Source organism: Protopterus annectens, chromosome 13.part0 (genome assembly GCF_019279795.1).
Source record: "Protopterus annectens isolate FY-2018-M chromosome 13.part0, PAN1.0, whole genome shotgun sequence".
Taxonomy (NCBI): Eukaryota; Metazoa; Chordata; order Ceratodontiformes; family Protopteridae; genus Protopterus; species Protopterus annectens.
This window is the reverse complement of record NC_056747.1, coordinates 1,201,189,503-1,201,203,879: the sequence shown is the minus strand read 5'-3', so window position 1 is coordinate 1,201,203,879 and position 14,377 is coordinate 1,201,189,503. Positions and strand designations below refer to the sequence as shown.

The window sequence follows — 14,377 nt, the reverse complement described above, 5'->3', positions numbered from 1 at the left end:
TAGCTGTTATTTACCTTTCTTGTTAAAATTTAAACATTTGTGTAATTTTTTCAATGGAGTTTGCTCTGCATGTCAGACAACAGAAAGAATGATTTTTTTTTTTTTTGCATCTGAGGGTGATATCCTTTACAGGCAAGCGCTGGAAATCAGTAATTATTATAATATGAACTCAGTATTATGTAGCTTTATGTTTTAAAACATCTGCTGTTTGCTTCTGAGTTAGCTGCTAGCAGCTGATCAATAAACAAAGTTGGCCAATAGTATCTGCCCTAGGGCATTTATAAGCCTAGCCAGAGTATGTTTGGCTTTCGCCACCCATTTTAAATTAATTTTGCTATGCCCTTTTTCGAGGTTAGTATACTGTGCCTCTGTCTAACAGTGACACAGAAGTGACACCCCGGGGTAAACCTACGATCTCCCATCCACTCATCAAGATTCCTCTTGAAGAGAGTCAATGAGGGACTCTGCCTAACCTGGACTGGGATTTTATTCCAGAGTGAAGGGAGAATCTGTCCCTCCAGCATGTCCTATTTATTTCAGTGCTGAGGTTCAAGTCTCTCGAGCGTGTAGCTCGATGGGATTTGGATTTTTTGAGGTGCAGCATGTCCCTTAATTCCGGGTTGGACATGGCTTTATACGTCAGGCACAGGTTGCCTCTGAGCAGGCGGTATGCCCCTGAGTAGAGCTGGAGTTTCTTTAACCGGGCAGCATATGGCATCTGTTTGAGCCCTTTGATCCTCTTGGCGAGGTACTTTTGGGGTCTTTCCAGTTGCTGCAGGTGTTTGGTAAGGTACATCCCAAAAGGGGCATTGTACTCGATTATGGGCCTGATGAGGGATGAGTAAAGAGGCATGATGACCTCCTTTAATCTAGATGTGAATCCTTTCATGATTAGGTGGGTTATATAAAATGTTTTTCTAACCACTTTGGCCACGTGGTTGTCAAATGAGAGATTGCTATCAACTTGGGTCCCCAGGTTCCTAAGTACTTCTTCTGTACTTAATGGATTACCACCTATGTGGTAATTTGTGGGCACTTTGTTTTTGCCAAAGGGGATAACTATACACTTTTTGGCATTTAGCTTGAGGCCATGGCTCTGGCACCAGTTGTCTGTTTCTATGAGGCCCTTTTGGAGGATGCTTGTGTCGGCTGGAGAGTCGATTATGGTGCCCAGTTTGCAGTCATCTGCGAACTTGGTCAGCCGCAGTCCTTCTGTGTTGGCCTGTACCTCCGAGAAATATATACCGAACAAGAGAGGTCCCAGGACTAAGCCTTGTGGGACACCACTTGTAATTGGTTTGGAGTCTGACATGGCTCCAGCAATTCTAACCATGCGGGTTCTGTCCTTGATCCAGTTTTCAACCCATCTAGTGACATAGGGGTTTATATTTAAGCTGGTGAGCTTATCTATAATGCCCGAGTGGGGTATTGTATCAAAGGCTTTTGCGAGGTCCAGGTAGGCTGTGTGGACCACCTTCCCTTCGTCAATGGCCTTGGTGACTGTTTCAAAGAAGTCGACCAGGTTTAAGAGGCAGGATCTGCCCTTAACAAAGCCGAACTGGGTAGGATCCAGTGTCTGTAGGTCCCCAATATCTTTATTTATGAGGTCCATGATGGTCCTTTCCATAGCTTTGCAGACCAAGCTAGTCAGGCTTATGGGGCGATAGTTTCCAGGGTCTGTTGAAGCACCACTTTTGTGGAGAGGGACCACTGTTGCTGTACACCACTCTTTGAGTACATATCGTGTAGTAAGGCTGAGATTGAACAGTAGTTTTATGTTTGGGTTTAGCTCTTCTTGGAGTTCATGTAGGATGCAGCCCGGGACACCGTCTGGTCCCATTGATGCTGTGTTTTTTGCTTTGGAGAGGGCGGCTGTTACCTGAGCATCTGAGATGTCAGGGGGGCAGCACTCTGCTGGGATAGATATTTGCCCTTTTGGTGGGGAGGGGGGGAGAAGTTTGTGTTGAACCTGTCAGCTAGGATGTTGGCAATGTCTGTGGGTTCAGTGTATTTTTTGTCATTTTGGACTAATTCTGAGCATATCTGGGAATTCCCACCCAGGTTCCTAACATAACTAAAGAAAGCCTTGTGATTATCCTTAGTGTCCTGTGCAATTTATCTCTCGAAGCTGGCCTTAGACGATTTTATGAGTGCCCTTAGTTTTTTGCTAATACTGATCAGAGATGCCTTCACTTTTTGGGATTTTGCTCTATCATATAGTAGCTTCCTCCTTCTATTGTATAGTTTGTTTATAGCTGGGGTCCACCAGACAGGACGTCTGCCTTTGGAGGATTGGGTCTTGGTTTTATTTGGGATTGCATGATCCATGCATTCCTGAAAGTGTTCATAGAATGCATTTATAAAGTATTATACAGTCTGGGCCGTATTTTCCACAATGTTTCGGTGAGTAAAGAAATTCATTTATATATCTAATGAACTGCAGACCATCAGCTGATAGGGCAAACTGCATAATGCACTGAAGTAACCACTTGCATTCATTCATTTCCTGAATTGCCTGCTCTGATCAGTGATATATTGGTAGCAAGCTGAGCCTGGTAGACCAAAGTTCCTTACAAGTTTCCATTCAAGCTGAGAGACGTAATTCTCCCAGTGTACCCTGGTTGCTCTAAGGTTTCCTCCCAATGTGCTCTACATGGGACATGGGAGATGCCCGTCAACATCCTCATAAGGTGCTTAATCTATCTTAGATGACTGTTCTCAACATAATGGAGCAGTGACCGCCCTCCAACACCCTCCTAGACTGCCAGTCTCCTCACTTTTTCACAAAAACTGGATCCAGTTGCTTCATAAAAGAACCTCATTTCTGCCACTTGTGGCCTTGATCTCATAATTTTAAGCAGCTGATAACCTTTGGTTACAGCAGTGTCATAGACTGACCAGTTTGTCCTATGATGCAGTTTTTGTTTGACCCCTATGGTTCAGTAAAATGCCTATTGTGCTGTATGCATCCACCGGTCAAGCTACTGATCTTCTCTACCATCATCCATAGACTAGACCCCAAAGTGCTTAAACTCCTTCAGACTGTGGCATTTATCTTGTGGTCCATGCAGTTTACCTAGATCTGGCTAAAGTGTTAGCACTATAGCTCATAACAATATCATATATGAACTCAGGGAACTCAAAATAAGTGAAGTTATAACTAAAAGGATGAGATCAAGGCCACAAGTGGCAGAAATGAGGTTCTTTTATGAAGCAACTGGATCCTCTTTTTGTGAAAAAGTGAGGAGGTTGGCAGTCTAGAGGGTGTTTAAAAGTCCGAATTTGCACTTGTTTCCTGCCTTTTCTGTATCCAGGACTGTTTGTCAGCTTCTGAGAGATGCCAAAGTCTGCTCTTCAATTTTTACCTTAGATCTGCTAGTTCTCTCCTCTCCTGCACTTTTACTAACTTATTAGTCGAGCACTTTAAACAATACAAACTAAAACAAACCGTAATATAGAAAAAGGCAAGGATGTAGTAAAAACTTATTTTATTCGCAAACCAGTATGTGTAAGCACTTTCGGTCGCACTTAGAATGTGCAACCTTCATCAGACAAACAGTATAATTGATCAAGGATTTAAAAGACCCCACTCAAGTGACATCATCATTACATCAGCCCATACAAAGGCATAATTTTAAAGCAACAACTCCCCCTTTTTTAAAAAGAAAAATATATATACACATTATCCTTACAAACTTCATTATTTGATGCAGTATATGTAAAAAAGCATTCCGTTTAAAACATACAAATTAATATGCAAGTTAATATCAATATTTTCATAACTATATCCACATATGTATATATATATGTATATATATATATATATATATATATATATATATATATATATATATATATATACATACAAATAAAAATATTTCATAATAAAAAATATACATGTATATGTATATACATATAAATACATGTGCATACCTATATGTACACCATGAGCACTTTACCATACCAGACTTCTTGTAGCATACAAAACTGCTACCAGCACTAAACATTTTACAAGGAAACAGCTCCAATACTTATTATTAATGCCCACTCCTCCAGGCATGTCTAAAGGTCAGTTCCCTGTGCTTTCTCCTATTAACCTGGTGAACTTGGGCATCCTGAGGCAATGTAGCAACTGTCTCATGTACACCGACAACCCTCTCCTCTTACCTCCCAACACTCAGACTTGTGAGAGATGCACGCATATATCCAAATTGGAAGCCACACACTCTCCAGCCAAAGCCAGAATAGCTGGTCAAGAGGAGAAGGTCAACACTTGCACCACACCACATGGAACACATAGCCCTCCAAAACACACACCAGCACTACCTTCACAAAAAAACACCAACCACACACCCACCTTCACAGACGCTCTCAATAAAAATCTATCCAAACAGCAGTGACCTCTGAGGCAGATACGCACTTGACCTCCACAATGCAACACTAATCATGAGACACATAACCCTCCTAAACAGTGTGCCACTCAACCAAAGCACCTAAGGCAAAACAGCATGTCCAACACACTAGTCATAGCTGACTTGATAGTGAGGCACACTGATGTCCCACTCACTAGGTTGAATAAGGAGAAAGTAACAGTCGGCTGCCTGTCAGGTGCCAGGATCCAACACATAACTCACGCACTCAGGTCCCTCAACAACAGGTACAAATATGACTCTGTCATTGTACATGTGGGTGTGAATGACCTGAGACATACCTTCCTGGAGTACATGAAAAGAGACATGGAGGAGCTCTCTTATTATGCAGCCCAAGCAGGTATGACCCTAGCCCTGTGCAGCATCCTACCATAACCCAGAATGATACCACAGTACAAGCAGAAAATGATTGATTTCAACAATGGCTAAGTTTCTGGTGTCATTCTAAGGGGATCCAGTGTCTCTCTGCCTGGGATGACATGACTGACAGACCTCGATGCTTTGCCAGAGATGGCCTGCATCTGTCACCCCTGCGCTTCTGGATACTGGCCAAAGCTCTTGCCACCCCTATAGTGCCTTTTTTAGGCAGTGTTCCAAAGACCAAATTGCCACTGTAACAGCTACAAACAAATGCAATCTGGGGGCCATGCTGCTCAATGCTAGAAGTCTAAATCTCAAAATGTACTCACTCAAAGCACTCCTTAAAATGGAGAACATTGACATTTGTGCTTTAACAGAGACCTGGTTCAAGACAGCAGAAAGCACCCCTGCACTACCAGGCTATAACTCATTCCACACCTTTCTGCCCCAAAACTTGGACTGAAGCTCCAAAGGCGGTGGTGTTTCCATATTTATAAAGGTTTCTCACACCTCCAGACTGCTATCCCAACATAATGCATCAGAGATACTTCAGGTGCAGCTAACATTGGGTAAGACAGTAATTCAGGTCATAGCCTGTTATAGGTCCCCGACCATGTCCCAAGACTCACATTCCATGTTCCTAAGCACCCTGGAGAATATTAGGGTCCAGCCTAACACTCTCATACTGGGCAACTTCAACTATCCCTCCATTAACTGGGAAAACTACTCGTACCAATACACTTGCCCAACGTTTCCTGGAAATCATTAATTCCAATACCCTGGACCAGCTCGTTCTTACCCCCACTAGAGGTAGCAACATCCTTGACCTGGTCATTACTGACATGGGTTACCGTTGCTCTACACCAATAGTCATCTCCTCCCTGGTTAGATCTGACCACAAACTAATCACCGTGGAAATCCACATCCCTCCCACTCCCCCCTCGCAAAGGTAACCACCATGAAAAACTTCTCCAAAGCTAACTCTGGGCTCCTAAAAACAGAGGTGGCTAACTTCATGGCACCCATGCAAATGCAGAATAGTTGCATGACCGCCTAATCCTACAAGAATGCACTGTACGAACACGTACACAAATGTATGTATCTCGCCATACCCAATAGAACCAAGACGCTCTCCTCCAAAAAAAGGAAGCCAATCTGGTGGTCCCCTGCCATAAACAAACATTACAACAGAAGGAGGAAACTGATGCAGAATAAGATGAAGTCCCAAGACTGGAAAAACTCCCTTATCAGCCTCAACAAAAAGTTGAGATCCCTCATCAAATCCTCTAAAGCTAGCTATGAAAACAGAATTGCAGCAGATAGTAAAGACCACCACAAGGCCTTCTATAGTTATATAAAGAATCTCCACAGCAATACCCAAATTTGCTTTGGGCTACTGTACAATGGTACCTCCAATACTGTGCCAACAGATATTGCCAATACACTGGCCAACAGATTCAGTGCCAACTTTACCCCTCTCCCCCCTCCCAAAGGACCAGTCACAATACCAGTAGATTGCCATGTACCCAGTATTACTGCTGCACAGGTTAAAAACAGTACTGTCCAAGGCCAAGAATACAGATTCTATGGGATCTGACAATATCCCTGGCTGTGTTCCACATGAACTACAGAGTGAACTGGCACTTCACCTGTGTGCCCTGTTCAATCACAACCTCACCTCAGGCTTTGTCCCTACTGGATGGTGCACTGCTACAGTCATCCCTCTCCACAAAGGAGGAGCCACTACAGACCATGAGAACTATCGCCCCATTACCCTGATAAGTCTGATATGCAAAGCTATGGAACGCATCATCATGGACCTAATAAACAAGGATATAGGGAATCTCCAAACTCTGGATCCCACACAGTTTGGTTTTGTGAAGGGTAGATCATGCCTGCTCAACTTGGTTGACTTCTTTGAGTCAGTGACTAGAGCTGTGGATGAAGGCAAGGTGGTTCATACAGCCTACCTTGATCTGGCCAAGGCCTTTGATACCATTCCCCACTCAAGAATCATAGAAAAACTCACTAAGGTAGGCATCAACCCCTATATCTCTAGGTGGGTTGCAAACTGGCTCACAGATAGAACCCACAGTGTGAAGGTAGCTGACTCCAAGTCAGACTGCCAACCAGTCACGAGTGGAGTCCCACAGGGATCGGTCCTGGGTCCTCTCCTTTTTAGTATCTACTTCTCAAAAGTCTAGGCTAACACTAAGTGACTCTGGCTGACAAAGTTCGCAGACAATTGCAAGTTGGGAGCCATTAACTCTCCAAGTGATGTTGACATCTAGAGAAAGGCCTCACTGAGACCAATAACTGATGTCAGAACCATGGCCTTAAGCTCAATGCCAAAAAATGTGTCGTCATCCCCTTTTGGAAAAACCCAGTTCCCATGAATTAGTACATCAACAGTAGTCCTCTGAACACAGAAGGTGTTATAAGAGATCTAGGAACACAGGTTGACAGCTACCTCTCTTTTCACCACCACATTGCCACTGTGGCCAGAAAGTCATTCTATGTGGCACATCTCATTACTAAGGGTTTTGCATCCAGGAAGAAAGAGGTCATTGTCTCCCCCTATTCTTCCCTCATTAGGACAATCATCGAATACAATGCCCCATTTGGCATGTACCTCACTAGACACCTGCCACAACTGGAGAGGCCACAAAAGTACCTCACAAAGAGGATCCTAGGCCTTAAACACTTGTCCTATATATCTTATACAGACTCAAAAAAACTCCAACTATTCTCTGTCTCATATTGCCTACTTAGAGGAGATCTCTGCTTGACTTACAAAGCCATGTCTGACCCAGCTCTGTTAGAAATGCTACATCTAAAGACATCCCAATCCCTCCACACTACACGCTCCAGAGACCTCAACCTCATTACCACAATCAACAGAACGTGCTGGCGGGACAGGTTTATAACCCAGAAACTGCCCATGCTATGGAATAGACTTCCCATACATGTCAAACAGAGCACCTCACTGGCCCTCTTCAAGAGAAATCTTGATGAGTGGATGGGAAATAAATAATTCACCCCGGGGATCACTTCAGCGGCTCTACTCAACTGACGTACTAGTAACTAAGGTCGGGTGGCACGATGCCCGGGTAATCCTATGGACTAGGCTTGTAAAGGCTCCAGGGCCATTAGCCTAGTACAAACCTATGAACCTATAACATATTTGGTCTATACTTGTTTACATGACAACAGGTAAGCATTGCAGGGTGCTTTCCTTCATCATCCACTGTCACCAGTGGAGTTCCTCAAAGCACTGTTCTAGGGCTGCTCATTTTGGCATCTTTTTCTCAGATATTAATCTGAATTCCAGTGCTAGTTTATCAAATATGTAGATGCCTGCAGAGTAAGGAGCATTATTCAAAAGCCCAATCACACCATTCCTTTCAAAGACAACTTAATATTACACATGAATGATGAAATAGAAGTGACCTTATCTTCAGTGTCAAGAAAAGCAGCATCAAGGCATTTGGTACAAAATGGATACTAATGATGGCCCACTGGGCTGCAACTAAAATTAGAAAAAATAGTAAAATACTTTTAAGTCCTTCTAGATTATGACCTTTCATTTGACACATATATAGCTGTTACTTATATGACAGAATTGCTATTGATGTGCCAACCTTTTCTCTTGGGGTCAGCATTCATGGCAAGGACATAGCTATGAAATTGTATACAGTACAAAATGTGTCAACCTCATATTACAAAGATTCTTATGCCTGAAGAATGAACTCCTTCCTCCAATTTGTTCCTTCAAGAAGGAAATGGATACCTATGTGGCTGCCCATACATTCTAGCTCTTGGATGGTTAATAAATCTTGATCTTGTTCACCAAATCTGTCAACATACGAATATATCTGAATCATTTTATCTGCAGAGAGAAATCCACTCATTTCCAGGAGCGAACAAAATTGTCTGATTAAGTGGTGATGATTTTCAGTCCATCTGCTTTACTTTCAGCAGTAAATTCCACCAGTCTTTGCAGGAAATCACTGAACTCAGTTGCTTGAAGCTAAGAGCAGATCAGCTGCACAAACACACACACATACAAAAAGATGCAACTGTCACATCCCCAGATTGGATGTTCTCCAAACATTGGTTGTATCTTGATTTGCTGTCCATGGAAATCACAAAAAGGAGGGGAGAGAAGAGACTTCTTTAGAAGAATCCTGCCCTGACCTTGAACACGTTTGAGTTATGCTGAGTCAAAAGACATCTCAGTGTATTCAGTTATATGCCTTCTAGAAGGCCATTTGTAGTACATTGTATAAATTAATGCAACTAGTTAGAGGGAAGTATACCAGACACTGGAGTGTATTGTTGACTGAAGTTGTTATACTGCAAACTAATGTCATATATCGGATTATTTTAAATGTTATTTATATGACAGAATTTCTAATTGGTGTAAGTGTAAAATTAACAATTGAAAGAAACAACTCAGTGAAATTCACAACACTTTAAATATAGCAAAAACTAAAGTACAAAAAGGAGAAACAATATCCTTAGAATTCATATCTTCTTAAAAAAACAGATCCTTGGCCACAAAGCTGTTTCAGCTTTAGAGAATGTAAAATTAAACAGTTTTTCTTATCATCAGAAGGACTGAAATTATCACAGTTATATATAAACCATATTTTGGCTATAATAGTACTATTACTACTACTACCAATAATAATAAACTAGAAACGACTATATAAAATATGTTAAAATAATTTTTATCTCCATTTTGATAATGCCTAAACATTGCACTTATAAGATTTGGATAAACATAAAATAAATGTCTTTATCACCGCTAATAGTAATGATTGTTTGACTGAAGATAATGACATTCATTTGAATAATCATATTAAGCTGATTGAAATCAGAAAAAAAAATTAAAAGACAATAAGCCTCCCAGATTGGATGAATTGCTTCTTGAAACAGATAAGCTACTTTTCACAAAAAACTTACTATTCTTCAGGAGGTATTTAATAATGCTAATAATTAATAATAAATTATTCCTTTTTCTGGGAAGTATTGAATTACACTTTTCATTTTAAACAGTGTAAAGACATTGCTGAATGTAAGTTATATAAACCCATGTTGATGTTAAATATTGACCACAAAATGTTCATATCTAATTCCCCTCTTTAGTTCCCAAAGTGCAACAAAAAAAAAAAAAAAATAAACAAATAACTCAAGACAACATAAAATCATTAAGGCTAATAGTGTATATCCACTCTAAGAAAATGAATGAATGAATTTTATTGCAATTAGCTTAGATGTTGAAAAATAATGTTAGAGACATATACATTTCGTCTTAATATTTTTAAAGAGCTATATCATAATTCAAAATGCTATGTAAAACTGAATCATATTTATAAAAATAAACAGTAATTACAGAAGGTACCAAGCAGTGTTGTCCTCTGTCCCTAGTATTATGTTGTTTGGCAATACAGTCTCTAGCTTATTGTGTTAGCTCATATCCTAATATCAAGGGTATTGAATTAGCCAGAGAGTTTGCAACTATATTATCCATTTGCAGGTGATTTACTTCTTGCAGGTTATGATATAAACATTCTGCTCAACATATAAGTAACATATTATTTTAATATAGTAAATTATATAGTCTAAAATGTAACAATACCAATAAGAAACCAATTATGTCAACACATAACAGTTAAATATAGGTACAAAATATAAATATATTTATAACTGTAAATGTAATTACTTAAAATTCTTAAGTATTATTATCAAAACTGGCTTAGAATCTAATGTTAGTGCTAGCTATGAAAAAACTAATAGAAAAAATATAATCTTTAAATGGAATAAAATATATATTTTTTCAAAAATCAATTATTTCTTATTAAGATGATTCAACTTTATTAATATCCAACTAAACATACCATAGTAATGAAAAATCATAATATGGCATAGGAAATGGTGGAATATGCGTTCCTTATATTGAGAAATATAATATAGCCTCTTTATTTAAAACATGTTTTAATTGTTTTGATCCTTCCTACAAAAGTTTCATCCACTGACCTCTTCAGTAGTTTGCTTACATATGCACAAGCATTTCAGTGACACCAAATTAAACATTTCCCCAGTGGCCCCTTCAGTGATTTGTCTATATACGCAAAACACTTCAATGACACCAAATGAAACACTTCCGACAGTGAACTGTTCAGTAGTTTGTCCATGTATATATACTTCAATGATGCAAAATGAATCATTTCCCACAATGATCCCTTCAGTACTTTGTCCATGTATGAACAAGCACGTTATTGACACCAAATGTATACATTCCCCCCAAAGATCCCTTCAGTAGTTTGTCCATGTATACACAGGCACTTCAGTTACAACAAAATATATAATTTCTCCTAACCATCCTTTCAGTACTTTGTCAATGTATGCACAAACACTTCAATGACACCAAATGAAACATTTCCCCTACTGACTCTTTTAGTACTTTGTCAATGTATGCACAAACACTTCAATGACACCAAATGAAACATTTCCCCTACTGACTCTTTTAGTAGTTTGTCAATGTATGCACAAACACTTCAATGACACCAAATGAAACATTTCCCCTACTGACTCTTTTAGTAGTTTGTCAATGTATGCACAAACACTTCAATGACACCAAATGAAACATTTCCCCTACTGACTCTTTTAGTAGTTTGTCCACGTATGCAAAAGCCCTCAAATGACATCAAAATGAAAAAATTCCTTCAGTGACCCCCTTCAGTAGTCTGACCATGTATGCCCAAGCACTAACATATAATAAAACAAATCTTTCAAGAAGTAGTCAATACTGCTACTTCATTTTAAAAAGTAAGGCAGTACATATTCCTTTTTTCTCTTCTTCTCAGCTAATTAATTTGCCATCTAACTATTGCATTCTACTGGTAAATTGATGCTTACTGGCATAAGTTCGGAGTTCTTTTACATGTTTTGTGTGCAAACAAGGCCCTTTATGTGTATTAATCATACTAATACACAAATGTGTAATACCCTTATCCTTGTAATAGCTCTCACCCTAACACTTATGCCTTAAGCATTCTATGCTTTTGCCTTAGGGAAGTGTGTTTGCCAAAATGCCTCCATATTTCCCTTGTCAGCATGAATGACCTAATTTGCATAAAGACACAGTGCTGCTCTTCAAGGATTACTGCTACAAACGTATGAAAAACAAGACTACGAATACAGTCCTACACATCTGTGAAATATTAGATTGTTTTATCTTTCCTAGCAATACCACAAATGGTCTCATTTCTACAATTTGCTTTTTAAAACAGGAAAACAAAATCTGGTGTACCTCACTTATTGGTCAAGCTGCTTAAAAATGTCTAAACTTTTGAATCTATAAAATATTTTATTTAAGTTTAATTAATATAATAAAGAATGTCTTCATGCAAACATTTCAGGAGCTTTTTAATTTAAAGGTTACATTGTATACCCTTATCAGAGATGACTACACTTAATTGTTAGTAATTAGAAATTCAACTTTAAATAATATTTTGAACAAATCCTCTCTGTCTGCACTTTATAAAATTATTTCAGATTATAAAGCAGTTGACTATTTCTGACTCATAATAAAACTTTATGCTTACCTCTTCTTTTCCTGATTTATATCAAAATCAAAATCAGATAATTTTGATGTCTCCTGCAAATCATTTTGAAGTCTGCTGGTTAAACTGCCTTTCTATAACTTCAAATAAAAAAGTCTCAACAATTTTTGTATATCTCTTTTTAAACACCTTTATTAAATTATCACTTAAGACTGCGGTGGTGGTGCTGCGCTAGCATTGTCGCCTCACAGTAAGACGTTGTCCTGTTTGATTCTCAGCTAAAGCGTCTTCTGTGTGGAGACATGCGTGAATGGGCATACCTTCATTGAAGGTTGTGCGTCAGAGCTGGCAACTCAGCATGTAAAAATCTACTGCCAATCATTAACAGACCGGAGTTCCGCTGTGGCGACCCCTAACTGGGAAAAGCTGAAAGATATAACAACAACAACATTAAATTATCACTTAAGACATAGACACACATAGAGTGATAGAAAACAAAAACACATTGTATTAATGTTTTCATTTACATACATTATTCATTACATATATGCTTTCTTTACAATAACTCTCATTTAGTCCAACATTACATAAATTGCTTGCCTTCCCTTAAAGCTCATACCTCCTCCTGAACATTATGTTGCATAAATTGTTCCCATAAACTCCATTCATTTCTATGTAATTTGCTCATTCCCTTTTCTAAAAATCCAATTTCCAGTTATTTTACCTATTTTACGATATTAAATACTTCCAATGCAGTTGATTTCGATTTTATAGATTCATAGGTAACTACTAGTCTAGCTGCCCTTATGGGACATCAAGCCTGGCCATTTTCCCTTTTTGCACTCAAATTAACCTATCTCATTTGGTTAGAGATTGGCCTTACCCATCCCATGGTCAATAATGAGAATAGCTGGGATGAATACCATAAATAATTTGGGGGGACCCATCATTGGTATAAAGCATTTAGGTGCTGGCTCTGTCCATTAGTAGCATAGTAGGGCAGTCCTGGAATAAAGTTTCTGTTTCCCATTTGTAGATCCAAGTTGCACTTGAATATGGACAGTGATGAACTTAGTTTTATGTGGCTGGGGAGCTCCAGAGCAAAGTTATCTTCCAGGAGATTTTCCTGTTCTGCCAAACCATTCTGTTGATGTTGCAGAAGAGGTTTAAATCCCTACACTGAGTATTTCTTATGCCATTTGACTTGCTGATGTGCAGTAAATCCATCAGTAATGGGTCATAGGATGCATTGTATGCCAGAGACAGGCTATGTATTAGCAGTCTGTTGGATACTGTGTATAGTTGCAGTGCTGTGAGTTGGTCTATGTAGGACATGTTATTTAGGCCTTGTATCTATGTAGGACACGTTATTTAGGTCTCGTATCATTTTAGTAAGGTATTTCTGTGGCATTTTGGCTTCCATTATCTAGTAATTTGCTTTTTTGGCAACCAACGGAATTAAACGTAATAAGGCCTTAATATACCTGTACATTTCATATCCTGTGTCCCAGCTCAAAAGAATCATTCCTTAGTTACAGCTCATTACACCCACAAAACACATGTTGCTAGTTACCTCTTTCATCCCCAACATTTGTTATCTTGAATTCCCTACAACATTAGTAAAATCCTCAAAACTAGCAATAAGGCATGTTGGAGTTTTGATGGGGACACACATTTTCTCATAAGTTCATGTAGTGCACAGCCTGGGATGTCATCCATGGGACCAGATGACATCCCAGGCTGTGTACTACATGAACTACAAAATGAACTGGCACCTCACCTAAGTGTCATGTTTAATTATACCCTCACCTCAGGCTTTGTGCCCACTGAATGGTGCACAGCTACAGTTATCCCACAACACAAGGGGGGATCCACCTTGGATCCCCGGAACTACTGCCCCATCTGTCTGATGAGCCTGATCTGCAAGGCCATGGAACTTATTATCATGGAACTTATAAACAAAGACATTGGCAACCTTAAAACACTGGACCCCACCCATTTTGGTTTTGTGAAGGG

The 14,377-nt window shown here is 39.4% G+C and overlaps 1 protein-coding gene across 1 annotated transcript in view; it reads left to right on the top strand.

The window, feature by feature from the left end:
• The window catches only part of ACE (angiotensin I converting enzyme), an 806,509-nt gene that overhangs the window by 501,021 nt on the left and 291,111 nt on the right, over window positions 1-14,377 (top strand). The gene's annotated exons all lie outside the window — the stretch shown is intronic.